This window comes from Sceloporus occidentalis, unplaced genomic scaffold (genome assembly GCF_023333645.1).
Source record: "Sceloporus occidentalis isolate IW3139 unplaced genomic scaffold, rSceOcc1.0.p SCAF_5, whole genome shotgun sequence".
NCBI lineage: Eukaryota > Metazoa > Chordata > Lepidosauria > Squamata > Phrynosomatidae > Sceloporus > Sceloporus occidentalis.
Window position 1 is genome coordinate 174049997 of NW_028316985.1, and position 14575 is coordinate 174064571.

General features: G+C 41.7%; 1 protein-coding gene across 5 annotated transcripts in view; it reads left to right on the forward strand.

The window, feature by feature from the left end:
• The first annotated feature begins 303 nt into the window (after window positions 1–303).
• Window positions 304–14575, forward strand: part of MAPK10 (mitogen-activated protein kinase 10) — a 268834-nt gene continuing 254562 nt past the window's right edge. For 4 of the 5 annotated variants that reach the window (XM_089526169.1, XM_089526166.1, XM_089526167.1 and 1 more), the window contains exon 1: window positions 304–462. The gene's annotated coding sequence lies outside the window, so the exon portion shown is untranslated. Of the gene's footprint in view, window positions 463–737; window positions 756–14575 lie in introns of those variants that run through there. The other variant, XM_089526171.1, reaches the window with a different exon arrangement.

Here is a 14575-nt window from a genome sequence, read left to right on the forward strand (position 1 = left end):
TCTTCTTCTTCTCGTCCTCCTTTCCCACTTCTGCGCTCCCCCTTTCCTCACCTTGGGCTGCTTTTCCCTCCCTTCTTTTGGCCCAGTGGGCGCCCGCTTTCCCCCTCAGAAGGGGCTCCCTGGCTTGGACCCTTAAGGCCCCTCCTTCCCTCAGACACAGGCCCAAGGCCCACAACCTCCACCCCAAGGCCTGGCCCTCGCCTGGCTCCTCAGACTCCCCCCCCCCTTTGCCAAATAGAAAGACCCTTCCTTCCTTCCTTCCTTCCTTCCTTCCTTCCTTCCTTCCTTCCTTCCTTCTCCTTCCTTCCTTCCTTCTCCTTCCTCTCTGTCCCCAGCCTGCCCTTCCCTCCTTCCCTTTCCAGGCTCGAGGGCCTGGGGGGGGGCGCTTTCGAAAGGCCCCCAGCCAGCCGTGGTCGTCGTTGTGGCAAGAGGCAAGAGGCTAGTCCGCAGGGCATCGATCGGGTAGGTAGCCCAGGAGGGAGGCAGGGATGGGCCACCAGCCCCTTCCTCTGCTGCTGCTGCTGCTGCTGCTCCCCCTTTGCCTTGGTGAGAGGAGGAGGAGGAGGAGGAGGCGGGCGGATGAATATGGATTGCTGTTAAAAAGAAGAAAGGGGAGGAGGGTGTGGGTCTGGGGCGTGTGTGTGTGTGTGTGTGTTTGTGTGTGTGTAGAGGGAGGCAGGTTCATGAAGTAAACTGCTCAGAGGAGCCAGGAGGCAGCAGCTGGAGCGCTGGGAAAGGGAAGAGCATCCTTTGGGGTTAGTAGTCCCCCCTTTCTTTATCTCTCTCTCTCTCTATTTTGAGGGAGGGGTGTGGAGGGGATGGGTTTTGTAATCTTTTGTACCCGGGTGAGCGTCATGCGATAGGTTGGAATGGGATGTAAACACAGGGCTGCTGCTGCTGTGGTTTTGTGTGTGTGTGTGTGTGTGTGTGTGTATATACATATACATATACATATATATATATATATATATATATGCGCGCATATATACTTTCTCTGTGTGTGCCCCCTCTCCCTTTGCCCTGAGTAAGAAACTGTGGCGGCCATAATTTCCCATGTTTGTTTGGTTTTTTTAAACACCTGGCCCTAGAGGTGAGAACTCTTTGCAAGGCGGCTCTTGAATGCGTATATATATATATATATATATATATATCTGTGTGTGTTCCCTCCCCTTGTCCTCCGCAAGGAATTGTGACACTCATGATTTCCCATGTTTATGTTTATTATTATTATTTGAAAGCCTGGCCCTAGAGCTCTTTGCAAGGGGGCTCTTGCAGATAGATAGATAGATAGATAGATAGATAGATAGATAGATAGATAGATAGCATATATCTGTGTGTGCTCCCTCTCCTTGTCCTTGGCAAGGAACTGTGGCATCCATGATTTTCCATGTTTATTTACCTGGCCCTAGAGAGGAGATCTCTTTGTAAGGGGGCTCTCGTCAGTCTGTCTGTCTGTCTAACTACAATATGTATTCCTCTCTCTGTGTTCTCTCCCATTGTCCAAAGCAAGGAATTGTGGCACTCATGATTTCCCATGTTTATTTTGTTTTGTTTTTTTATGGGGGGGAAGACCTGGCCCTAGAGAGGAGATCTCTTTGCGAGGGGGCTCTTGCACATGATGAGGATGATGATGAGGATGATTTGATGGCTTTCCCCAAATCCCTTTCCTTTGATCCTCACAGCTGTCCACCCCCCCCCCCCCACTTCCCAATGGTGATGGAGCTGAAAAGGAACCCAAAGTGTATCTCTCTTGAAAACTCTCTTGGTGGGATGTGTGTGTGTGTGTGTGTATATATATATATGGGTGTCTGTGTGTGAGGGGTTGAGGGTCCAGAGGTGAAAACAAGGGGAAGGAAAATGCCAAGTGTTTTGTCACCAGGAAGTCCTTTCCTATCATAAACATCCTGCTGGCTTGCATAACAAGCCTATGCACACAAAGTGAAGAGAAGATCTATTAAAAATATATAATAATAAACCTAAAATTTAGGACAACAGATAAAAGTGGGGAGAGGGTGGGAGGGTAGCATGTTGTATGTTGTAAAGGGACATTCTACAAATGCTTATAAAGACTGCAGTGAAATCAGTGTAGGTCTTCCCAGAATAGCCTCTCTGACAGCCTCAGCTCTTACAATGGGACCAAAAATATTTGTTCAGATAGCATTTTCTTCCTTCTGCAATGCGGGCCCTATTAAAAGATACAAAGAGTTTGTATGCCTGTCTCTTGGAGGTCAAAATCCTGCAGATCAGCCTCATGAGAGGGTTTGCCTTGACATTTGTAACATATTTTATTTTTTTATTGTATTTCTGTATCCTCAGTGGCCATAGGCTTGTTTACATGGATGCCTTTTGCTGCATAGCCTCGCCGTTTCTTCTCCAATGCAGTTTTTCCATCTTCTCATCCGGCTCTCTGCTTGATTTCTTTTTCTGGTGCCTTGTAAAAAGATGGCTCATCAGGGTATACAGACACAGAAGCCTGTCTCTTTCCATTTTGTTTTGATTTTTTTAAGGGGAGGAAAATGAAGATGGCCAAAGAAAGAAAGAAAGAAAGAAAGAAAGAAAGAGGGTGATACTAGTGGATGATAACGCCACTAAATATTTTCACTGTTTTTGATTGTATGAGTCTGCTGATCTTCTCCTGCAAGGCCAATAAAGATGGGGATATGAAAGATAGAAGAGAGAGAGAGAGAGAGAGAGAGAGAGGGAACTGCTGACAGGGAAGATAGACAGTGATTGTGTTGAGCTCAACCACATGCAAACAGGCTTGCTTCCAACGACAACGTGGAAGCAAAGCAAAAGATCTTTAGGGCACATTGGAAGCGGTTGATGGGGAGGAAGGAGAGGGAAGAATGAGTGATGTGTCTTTGACTTTGGCAGCTCTTCCATGGGGTTCCTTCCCCTTCTGATATTCCCATTTGTGCTCCATAATGTAGCATCCATAGAGCTGCTGGATCAAAATTTCAAAACAAAGGAATGTAAGGGAGAGCTGCTGGTGTGAAGCAAGGGGCTGTCCCCATAGGATATTATGTGCCAATAATAAAGCAAGGGACATCTGACAACCCTAAATTATACCCGCTCATTTTCTGGTTTAGAGTGCCTGGTTGTTCTCTTCCTCCCCCTCCCATCATTATTGTCAAATGAATGACAGAGGTGGTGTGATCTGAGCTATTCAATCAAAAGCCGGCCCCCTTCCCTCCCCTTCTCCCAGATGGACACCTATTCTATCTTGCTGTTCCAGAGCATGTAGAATTTTGCAAATGCCCTGATGGTTGTAGTGGTGTACAACATGGTGGCTTTGCAAGATAGTATAATTTGGGAGAGGGTAGCTGGGGAATCTTTTAACATGGAAACAAATACTAGTCACCTTTAGCCAGCCTGCCTGAGGACTGTTGTAACCCAGTGGTCTCCTCTTGTTGCTTGAGGGATATGTGTACATATGTGTACACTGGGAGAAGCTGTTTATGAGTAGCTCCCAGGGATGAGCATGTGTGTGTTTTGCTGGCACATCTGTAACTGTTATTTAATGGCTTCCTAGCATAGGGGGTCAATGACTGGAAGGCAAAATTGCTGCAAACTCACATTCAGAACTGGAAGTGTTCTATGTGTATAGGTGCGTGTAGGGTTGGACTAATATCAAAGATCATAGATTTTTATAGGCTTTGTTTCTTATTCTGGCTACCTTGCTTTAAAAAAATATTATCCTTTCAAAGAAGCATGGTGTTGGATGGAGAAATAAACAGTCATAGCACAACACAGCAAAGAATGCTAGGGTCAATGCTACCATAAGGCAGAATGAGTCAATCTCTTCAGATGGTATATACTGGGGAGCAGCAATGTCAGCCTCCTGGCTTCAGCTCCTGGACTTCACGGATTTATTGATTGATTGATTTAAATATTTGTATCCTGCCCTCTATCTAAAAATCTCAAGAAATCACTGGTCTGGTCAAATCAGCATAATCAGTTTGAAACAGTATAAATAATAAAATGATTTTAAAGGGCTAAACACGTTTTAAACAATATAAGAAGTTTAAAGACTCATTAAAACCAGTTAAGATACTTTAAAACAATTCAAAACCATTGCATGTGTAGATCTGTGTAATATGTATGGCAGAGAGGAATATTTGGGCCTTTCTCCTGTGGCATTCTTGTTATAGGATGCCTCTCCCTGGAGGCCCACTTGGCACCTACATTCTGATGCCAAGTGAAAACATGGTTGCTTGTTTTTGAGACTTAATAGAATCTGAATTCATAGAATCATGCAGCTAACAGGGACTTCATAGGCCAACCCCTTTCTCAGTGCAGGGATTCTTATGAATTCATCTATGGATACAAGCACTCTGTCCATAGAGGGATACAGGAGGTTAAATTTTGGTTGATCATTAGAAGGAACTTCTTGATGGTAAGAAAAATTCAATGATGGAACCAATTACCAAAAAGTTGGATCACTTTCTCTGAAAGCCTTCAAAAAGAGGCTGGAAGGTTGCCTTCTAGGGATGCTGTAGCTGGAGCTCCTGCATTGAGCAGGGGGTTAGACTTGGCCTATGAAGTCCCTGTCAGCTGTATGATTCTATGAAAACAACTTGGGTCCCAAAATCTTTGTATGCAACCAAGTTTTCACTTGGCATCAGAATGACAATAATGTAGGTGCCAAGTGGGCCTACAAGGAGAGGGACATTCTACAAATGCTTCTTGGGTCTAGTATATCTAAGGCCCACATATTCCTCTGTGCCATACAATGTGTTCTGGAGCCCGATGCCCCAGGTAAATATCTAAACTAGCCTGATACCTCAAGTGCAATGGGAGACGCTCTGCCATCATCAGTGTAGAAGTATGATTGAACTGCTGGTCTAAATCACCCTCTGTACATGCAGTTGGGAGAGGATCTTGCATTTTGCCTCAGGCAGCAAAATGTCTTGGACTAGTCCTGGTGGATGCATAATCCACCGTGTACTGAAAAGAGCGTGTATTGAAAAGATATACTGGAGTCAAACAGCCTGGAGGTCAAGTATTTACTCAGCCCAAAAGCTGTATGCCTGGCTTTGTTATCTGTCCCTCAGATTTGTGGGGGAGGAAATGGAATAAAATACTTGCTCTGAACAGTTTGGAGGAAGGATGGGCTATAAATATGATACATCAATTAGCCACCATACTATAACATTATTTAGACAGCTGTCAATATCCTGTTGGGGCAGGGGCACAGTGAATCCAGGTTGCATTCCAGGTTTTAAAAAGAGCTGTCCACAGTGCTAAACATCACCCAGAACAGGTTCAGCACCATGGATAGGTGTTTTACAGACTGAACTAAAATAGAATTGATTCATTCCACCTCTGATATGGAAGCCACTGGCCTGATATCACAGATATTTTGTAGTTTGTGTAGGAGGCACAATAGCTTAGTGGGAGAGTCGGTGCACAGCCCAGGGTCTTCCCCTAAAGTGGTGTGTGGACAAAAAGTGGCCTGGGAGCCATATGCAACCCCAAGGCCATTTCCTGGAAATAATGATGATCTGCTTGTAAACCAACTGCAAGGCTGGGAAAGGCCTTGGGGAACTGTTGTCGCCTTGGAGTAGGCCAGTAAATTCCTGCTCAGACATGGAAACCCACTGCATGACCAAAGCAACAAATTTTGCCAAGAAAACACCATGATAGGGTTACCTTAGGGTCAGCATCAGCTGAACATGTCTTGAAGGCATACAACAACAAGAACGATAAAGTGTTTTCCAAATGGAGTTTACAGTGCTGGAGTTAGATGCCCCAGTGACTGAGTTTTATGTAAGATGGCTTCTTGTTTATAATGAGCAATCTTCAATGGACGTGAGTTCCACTGTGTTAAGTAGGGCTTTTTCCACATAAATATGACTGCAGTACAATCCTCTTTATATTAAGTCTTGACTGTATTCAGTGATGCATGTTATTGTTGACTTAGAGGCAGTGGTGCCTCTAAGTCAACTTGAATTATAGCAATCATATTTTAGGGTTGTCTTGGCAAGATTAATTTGGAGGCAGGTTTTCACTGCTTTCCTCTCAGGCTAAGAGAGAGCGACTGTTCCAAGGTCACCCAGTGGGTTTCCATGGCTGAGTGGAGATTTGAACCCTGGTCTTCAGAGTCCTAATTCAACACTTAAACCACTGTACCATGCTGGCTCACTATCAATGGTTCTTAATCCCAGGTTAAGTATATGTAATGTTGTAGTTCCAGACTGAAATTACAGATATGCTTAGAAGGGAATGAAGCTCTGTTTGATCAAAGTCAGACTTATTTCTGAGTAAACATGAGATTGTGCTATTCAGTTAGCAGGCAGGAAAAAATATTCTCAGAAGAAGAACACAAAACCCATTTTAGAGTTTTTACTTTGAAAATCTTGGGTCACTCACTATGTTTCAGCTTAACTTCCCTTATACAGTTGTGGGGATAACAATGAAAAAGATCATGTACCTGGTGGTGGGAGTTGCACAGCTCTCCATATGGTGCTGGACTGCAATTTGAAGCATTCCTCACCATTGGCTGTGCTGGCTAGTACTCCTAGGAACTGTAGTTCAACAACATATGGAGGACCACATGAGTCACATGTTTCCTGTATATCACCCTGAGAAGAAATGATGGGATATAAATGTAACATATATATAATAAAGTGTTGAACCAAGACACTGGAGATCAGGGTTTGAATTCCTGCTCAGCCATAGAATTGCACTGGGTGACCTTGAGCAAGTGACACTCTCTCAGCCCCAGAGGAAAGCAATGGCAAACAGGCTCTGAACAAACCTTGCCAAGAAACCCCCATGATAGATTTGCCTTAGGGTTCCTGTATGTTGGAAAGGACGTGAGGGAACATAACAGTAGCAACAACAACAAACAAATATGTTAAACCCTCCTTTTTACTTGTTTAAGTAGGTTAAATTAATGTGGCATATCTGTCTATCAATCCAACTCTCTTCATTTATTTCTTAAACTATTGTTAACTGCCTTGAGCCTTAGAAAATTGGGGAGAAGCTGACATTAAAACACTGCATATTCCTGTAATATTTTTTGGCTTTATAGAAGGCCTGGTGTATGTGACATCAGTAGAAATTGATGTTTGGATGACATTCTTACAGCTTTCTTGAGTCATTGGGGGTAACGGGAGGGAAGGAAAGATGAGCTATTTCACTGAGCCAGAATAACAAGCAATTGCAAATGGGTTCCCTTCCATCTGGGTGCTGGCCTAGCTGAGGCCTGCTTAGCCCAAGTAATGAGACAACAGCATAGACCTTCTAATACCATTCTCTTGGCATCATCTTCAGAAGTAATTGCTGTTGAGTTTCTTTTCCCCTCTTACATTCAGCATTTGTCCTGGCAGGTTCACTTAAAAAAACTTGAAAAGTGGCTGGGATTTCATTCTAATAAAAATGAGACCATCTTTGCTGCAAAGACTTTTTTTGTTGCTGCTTACTGTGGTAACATCTACAAAGATAGAGACTTCTGGGGAAGCTATTTTAGAGTTATATAAACTATGTTGTAATGAAGAAGCAGAAACAAATAAAACCTCCTCCCAAGCGCAAGATGTCCTCAAGAATAACTGAGGATACCCAAGGCTGTTTTTGTAGCGTCTTCAGAACCAGAAGGCAGGAGATGATTTTTAGTAAAACGCTCTGTCCTATATTTTGGCTTTACTTTCATAAATTTTCATTGTTCTTCAAGCAAGAGCCATTTGTCTTTGCAGAACAAAACAATTTAATTTTGCTTTTCCAGATCATATTAAGCATTGAATTTATTATAAATATTATTATTATTATTCTTTATTTATATAGCGCTGTAGATTTGCACAGCGCTGTACATAAAAACAATAAATATAAAAGAGTAAACCTGCCTATGGCGTACAATCTAAGAAATAATAGGATAATACATATAAAATACATAGCAATACAGGAAATGATTCAATAAAACAGGCAACAAAAGAACATCAAGTAGCAAGTGACAATCATGCAATGCCTGGGAATGCTTCTCCAAACAGGATGGTCTTCAACTCCATTTTGAAACTGGTTAAAGAAGTGATGACCATTCTGTAAATAATACAGAATATGTATCCCAGTTCATGCATATATCAAGGATGAAGAATGTGTGGACCTCCAGATGTTGTCGCTATGAGTCAAGGGTAGCTGGAGGGTAGCTAACAAGAACAACGTATAACAGAACCTAAGCAGAGCAGTGGAGGACAGGGGGGCTTGGAGTTGTTCTGTAGATTCAGATCTCTGACCTCCCTAATTGAGTCTAGCCATCTGGCCTGTGGTCTTCCACTCTTTTTATTGCTTTTTACATTTCCTAGCATTGTTGTCTTTGAATGAGTCATGTCTTTTCATGATGTAGCCAAAGTATGGCAGTCTTAGTTTGATTATCTTGATTTCCAGGCAGAGTTCAGGCTTGATCTGTTCAAGGACCCATTAGTCTTTTTGGCTATTCAGTTTCCTCAGCACTCTCTCCAGCACCACTTCTCAAATGACCTGATTTTCTTCTTACCTGCTTTCTTCACTGTCCAGCTCTCACATCTGTACATGGTGATGGAGAATGCAATGGCTTGGATGTTTTTAATTTTAGTGCTCACTTGTACATCTTTACTCTTTAGGATCTTTTGTAGTTCTTTCATGGCTGCCCTTTCCATTCCTAGTCTTTTTATTTCCTGACTGTAGTCTCCTTTCGGATCAATGTTTGATCCAGGGTATGGAAAATCTTTAACTATTCTGATTTCCTCATTGCCTAGGTATAATCCCTCACCATTGGTTGTGCTGGATAGAGATGATGGGAGCTGCAGCCTGACAATATCTAGAGGACCACAGGTTCCCCATCTCTGATATACATCACCATAGTAATCCTTAAAAGGGTCACTATAAGGTAGGTCAGTATTATTATCTCTGCACAATAGAAAGATAAGATCAAAGAGAAAAAGAAAGGCATTTATGTTATGATGTTTGCCTTCAAGTCATTTCTAACATATGGTAGCCCTAAGGCAAATTTTATCACAGGTTTTTTTTTTGGCAAGTTTCTTCAGAAGTGGCTTGGCATTGCCATTCTTTGAGGCTGAGAACGTATGACTTGCACAAATAAATAATAATAAAACTTCTATTTTTATCCTGCTTTTCTGTGACGAGACAATCCAAGTGGCTCACAACGTATTAAAATATCCACATTATGTCCCAAATTCCCACAAGGTCACCCTGTGGTCATAGTCCAATGTTCAAGGCTCCCTACTTTCACCAATCATAGAACCAGAGTTTAAAGAGACCACAAGGACCATCCAATCTCTTTCCATTATCTCTTCATTATCTACACAGACATAGAATCATAGAATCATAGAGTTGGAAGAGACCCCAAGGGCCATACAGTCCAGCCCCCTGCCATGCAGGAACACACAATTAAAGCACCCCAACAGATAACCATCCAGCCTCTGTTTAAAAACCTCCAAAGAAGACTCCACCACACTCTGAGAGAACATATTCCACTGTCAAATAGTTCCAACTGTCAGGATGTTCCTAAGTATCATATTCCATTTATTTCAGGTTCAAATGCTGCTGTCTATTATTTTATTTTATTTTATTTTGCCTTTTTCCTAGCACAAGACCCAAGGCTGCTTACAATAAATTAAAATAAAGTACAACTAAAATCTCATTATACAAAAAGTATTTTTAAAAAATCCAAAAAAGGAAACCTAGATTTTGCCATTTTTTATAAGGGACACCGTTTTACTCCCCCATTGTGTATAATAAGACTTGAGCATCCATGGATTTTAGTATCTGTGGGGGATCCTAGAACCAAACTCCAATGGGTTGGAGGATGTCAGCTAGTAAGCCTGGAAACATTTCCCAACAGAAATCCTGGCAGTCTACCGGTATTCAGAGCAGATAACATTGGGCTAGGCACAGAGTGGACATTGTGGCCCTCCAGTTCTTTTCCCCACAACTTCCATCAGACTGAAGCCAGCATAGCCAGTGTGGAGGGAGTATGGAAGTTCAGGTATAAAATCATAAGGAGGACCACGGTTGCCCACCTCTAGGCTAGATTGATTGATTGCCTGATTTGGTAAAAGGAAACGTATGTTCTGTTCCCAAAATAGGTGACTATGTCCACTATGGTAGGCTATGTTCACTCAATAGATCACTAAATATAAGGTATTATGAACACTGTATAAAGTTCTTCACAATATTGCATTGGGTTTTTCTTGCAAGTATTGTTCAAGGGCCAGTCTGGTCAGTTTTGTCTATGGAGCCACCATTTTGTTCTTTGTCTCATGTGGCAAAATGTCTTAATCTGCTCTGGCTCTTCAATTTCTTCTCCAAACCAGCATTTTCTATGAAGCTTTTAGCTTAACCTCATGATTCTAATCCTGTACAGAAATCAAGCTTGCACACGTAAGTGAAGTGAACACATACCCACACAATGTTACTCCTACCACCATCTTTTTTACTTTCTCTTTTACCATGGCATGTTTTGGATTTCAGATGCAAGGCACAATAGACAGGCCTGTTAAACAGTCATATAATAATGAATCTGATTACAAGAGCATAGCAAGGAGAACAAATACTTGATGCTAATGTTTAGTTGCAAGTCACCCAGGGTCATGAACAAGTGAAGAACAAGGTTCTATCCAACTTTCAGTTAGAAAAGGGTCAGACAACTTCTGGCCCTTCAGATGTTGTGGGACTGCAACTCCTATCATCATTAGCCAGCCAAAGTAATGGTGAGAAATGACAAGAGTAGTAGTCCAACAACATCTGAAAAAATATATACTATCCATCTTGACTTACAATGTAAGAAGAGATCTGCTCAATTAGAACAAATGTCTCATTTATTCCAGTATCCTCTTCCTCCAGTACCCAATCAGATGCCCATGGGTATTGCATATATAGGCATGGGCATGAAGGTGTTCCCCATCGATATTCCCGAGCAACTGATATTGAGAGGCATCCTGCTTCTAACACTTGGAGAGGAAACATGGAGGCATGATGAACAGTTGTCACTAATGATTTTATTTTCCATGAATTAATTTGCCTCCATTGTAAAGCTGTTTGAATTGGTAGCCACCAGTACAGCATGTGGCACTAAGTTGATGTAAGAGATGAAGTACATTCTATTGTTGCTGCTGTGTGCCTTCAAGTCATTTCCAACTTATGGCAACCCTAAGATGAACCTCTCATGATGTTTTTTTGGCAGGTTTCTTCAGAGTGAATTTGCCAGAGTGAATTTGCCTTAGAGGTTGAGAGACTGTGACTTGCCCATACTCATCATGAATCTCCCACTGTTCGGCAGATGACCCCATTCATTCTAGTATAATGAAAGAGGGAGACACTTGTTCCTGTTTGCTTTCTCTACAACTTGCATAATTTGGTAGACTTCTACCATTTCTCTTTCTCTCTCTCCCATTTTTATTCTGCTCTTATTCTAAGCTCTATCACTGTACAAAGAGGAGCTACAGTATCAAGATAAGGAAATGCCTGTGACAGCTACCAAACTCTAGTCTGTATTTTAATGCACTCTCTGGATTTTAAGGATCTTTAATGCACTTCTATAGCTCTTTTTAGAAATGTCCTGTAGTATGGAAACATTCCATTAATAATGGGTATACTGTTCAACTGTATTCTGTTCCTGAATTATCTGCTTGATAAATGACATTTCTTTATTTAGCTAGATTAATAAAAATGGATTTTAATGGATAAATTCAACTTTTTTGAGGGGTGGGGGGTGGATTTAGGACTACCTTTAGGGATTTGTTCACAAGCAGGCCAGTCTTAAAAGAGCTATAAAATAGATTCCTTTTAATGTTTTATTGTAGATGAAGGACTACCACAAGGTGTGATGTCTCCTAGGTAGATTCTATTGAAACCATCCTTTAAAAGGCATGTGTCCCTCTTTTTTTAACTCCAACATGACCATTATGTTATTTTAAGTCTGTCATGTAGGATTTTCACTGTAATTTCATTAAAAAATGATCTAGGGACTGTAGTGTCTTCCTGATGAAGAAAGGCTCAAGAGTTTTGCTAATTAGCTTACTTGCTGTTCACCGCTATGATCTTTGGAATAGCGGTATATAAATAAAATAAATTATTATTATTATTATTATTTGAGAGTCAGTGCGTTGGAGGGAGGGAGACTGAGAGAACAACAGTCATTGCAGAGGCCAGAAGAAGAGGGAAAAAAAAAACAATATAAAAGGCATTCACCCCCCCCCCCCCCCACTTTCTCCCTTATAAACATAGAAATGTGACAGGGCCAGCTCAAGGAATTCTGCTGCCTGAGGTGGAACAGCAAATAAAGCTCCCCTCAAACTGAGTCAGGGTGCATAGTAACCAAACCAAACCAAACTGAGGAGGCAAAAAATGCCTTCAGCACCTCCATTTATAACTGAAAGTAAAAATAAAATAACAAATAAAATAACAAACAAGGGACTGCCCTTTCATAGTGCCCAAAATCTACTGATGGAGATGGCCACTGCAGTCTGTGTAATGTCAGTTCCTGTATCAAAATTGATTGGTAGAAGAATCAGGCCTAAACAAAGGAACTGTATGTAATGTCTATTATATATTACATACAGTGTATATCGTACATATTGGCTGGCATCCTGTTAATAATAATAATAATAATAATAATAATAATAATAATAACTTTTATTTTTACCCCGCCTTTCCATAAATATGATCAAGGCGGCTTACAAAATTTAAAACGTTACAATACAGGATAAAAAATTCAATATAAAGGTTAAAAACATTACTACTGTTGATGACATATCAGGCATGAGTCCAATGTACAGCTACATATACATATGGCCAGCATGGCATAGTGGTTTAACTATTGGACTACGGATCTGGAGACCAGGGTGCAATTCCCAGCTCAACCATGAAACCCACTGGGTGACATTGGGCAAGTCACATACTCTCAGCCTCAGAGAAAGGCAATGATAAACCTCCTCTGAACAAATCTTGCCAAGAAACTATATGATAAGTTTGCCTTAGGGTTATCATAAGTTGGAAACAACTTGAAGGCACACAACAACAACATATATCATGGTAGAAGGCAGCATGTACTACTTTCCTTGCTTAATAACCCCCTAACCATCGAACTAGGGGTGCCTCATAAAAAAATTTGGAAAGGGCTCCTCTGACTTTAAAGTTTCTGAAGAAGGGGGAATTTCATCAGGTGAATCTTGCATGACAAGTAACACCTGCTAAAATTCTGTCTTTCACACATGTACAGAGCCCTGCCCTTTGTTACTCTGTGTTTTAATTTCTTGTAAGCTGCCTTAGGTCTTGTATTGGGAGAAAGGCAGGATATAAATCATAGAATTGTAGAGTTGGAAGAGACCACAAGGGCTATCCAGTCCAATCCCTGCCATGCAGGAAATCTCAATCTAAACATCCCAAATAGATGGCCATCAAGCCTCTGTTTAAAGACCTTCAAGGTCTCTGAGGTAGTGTGTTCCACTGTCGAACAACCTTTACTGTCAGAAAGTTCCTCCTAATGGAAAGGGCATTACTTAGTATCATTCTGATGTTAGTTGTTTTGGAGAGGATAGATTTTCCTGATTCAAGTGACTGCTAAAAGTAATAAGACTGGCAATTCTGCTAATCAAACATCTTGACTGTTGCTGTAGAATATGTTGTGTTTGTCTTGTCTAAACATTTTTCATATGTAAATAGCAGCACGTCAGCAAAAATCACTTACTCCCAATGCTGGCCTATCATTAAGTGCAATGAGAAAACTGACTTTGGGGCTCTACAGACTGGCACCTTGTGCCTGCCTGTAGGCATGGGGAGGGTGGAACGTCAGGATGCTCCAAACTCTTGCCAGGCGCCATCTTGGTACATGCTCATCTAGATGGTGTGCACCATTATGATGCCCATCGTGCGCAGCACCTAAACAGTGCTGCACACAAGGGACATCATCATGGCTTGTAAGCGTGCCTATGGCGCCCCTTCTGGGATGCAAAAAAATCCCCTTTTCAGGACTTCTTTTTGCTCCTTTCGGAGGCCATGCTGTTCCTATGGCCTCCATCCAGGTCAAAAAGGGGCTGTCTGTACAGCCACCACGATGGCAGATATTGAGAGGTGGCTGCAAGGTATTGGAGGAGTGAGGCCATGAAAACCCTGTTACTTTTAAATTCAGTGGAAAACACTGTCCCCTTACCAGTCTCATCAACTTGCCTGTGGAGTTGCAATTTGTATATCAAATGGGATTATCATCTTAATTTTTTCCACAATCAATAAAATATCTTGGGCCAGCCCTGCTTCTCTAAAGCTCATATTAACATCTCATTGATGCCAGTGGAAGCTTATCCTCCCAATGCAAGTACCACCTCAGAGGGGCATTTTTTTGTGGGGGGAAATCATGACTGTGACCACAAGATCAAGAGTTGCTATATATCTATGATGCTTCAAGTATTCCAGGACCATATTTCTCAACATCTTATGCTCCAGATATTTGGGGCTTCAACTCTCTGAATTTCTGAGCATTGGTTACAATGGCAGAACTTTCTAGGAAATGAAATCCAAAACATCTAGAGGACCAGAGTGTGAGAACCACTGTCTCAAGATAAGCTGTAGATCTTCTAGGGCT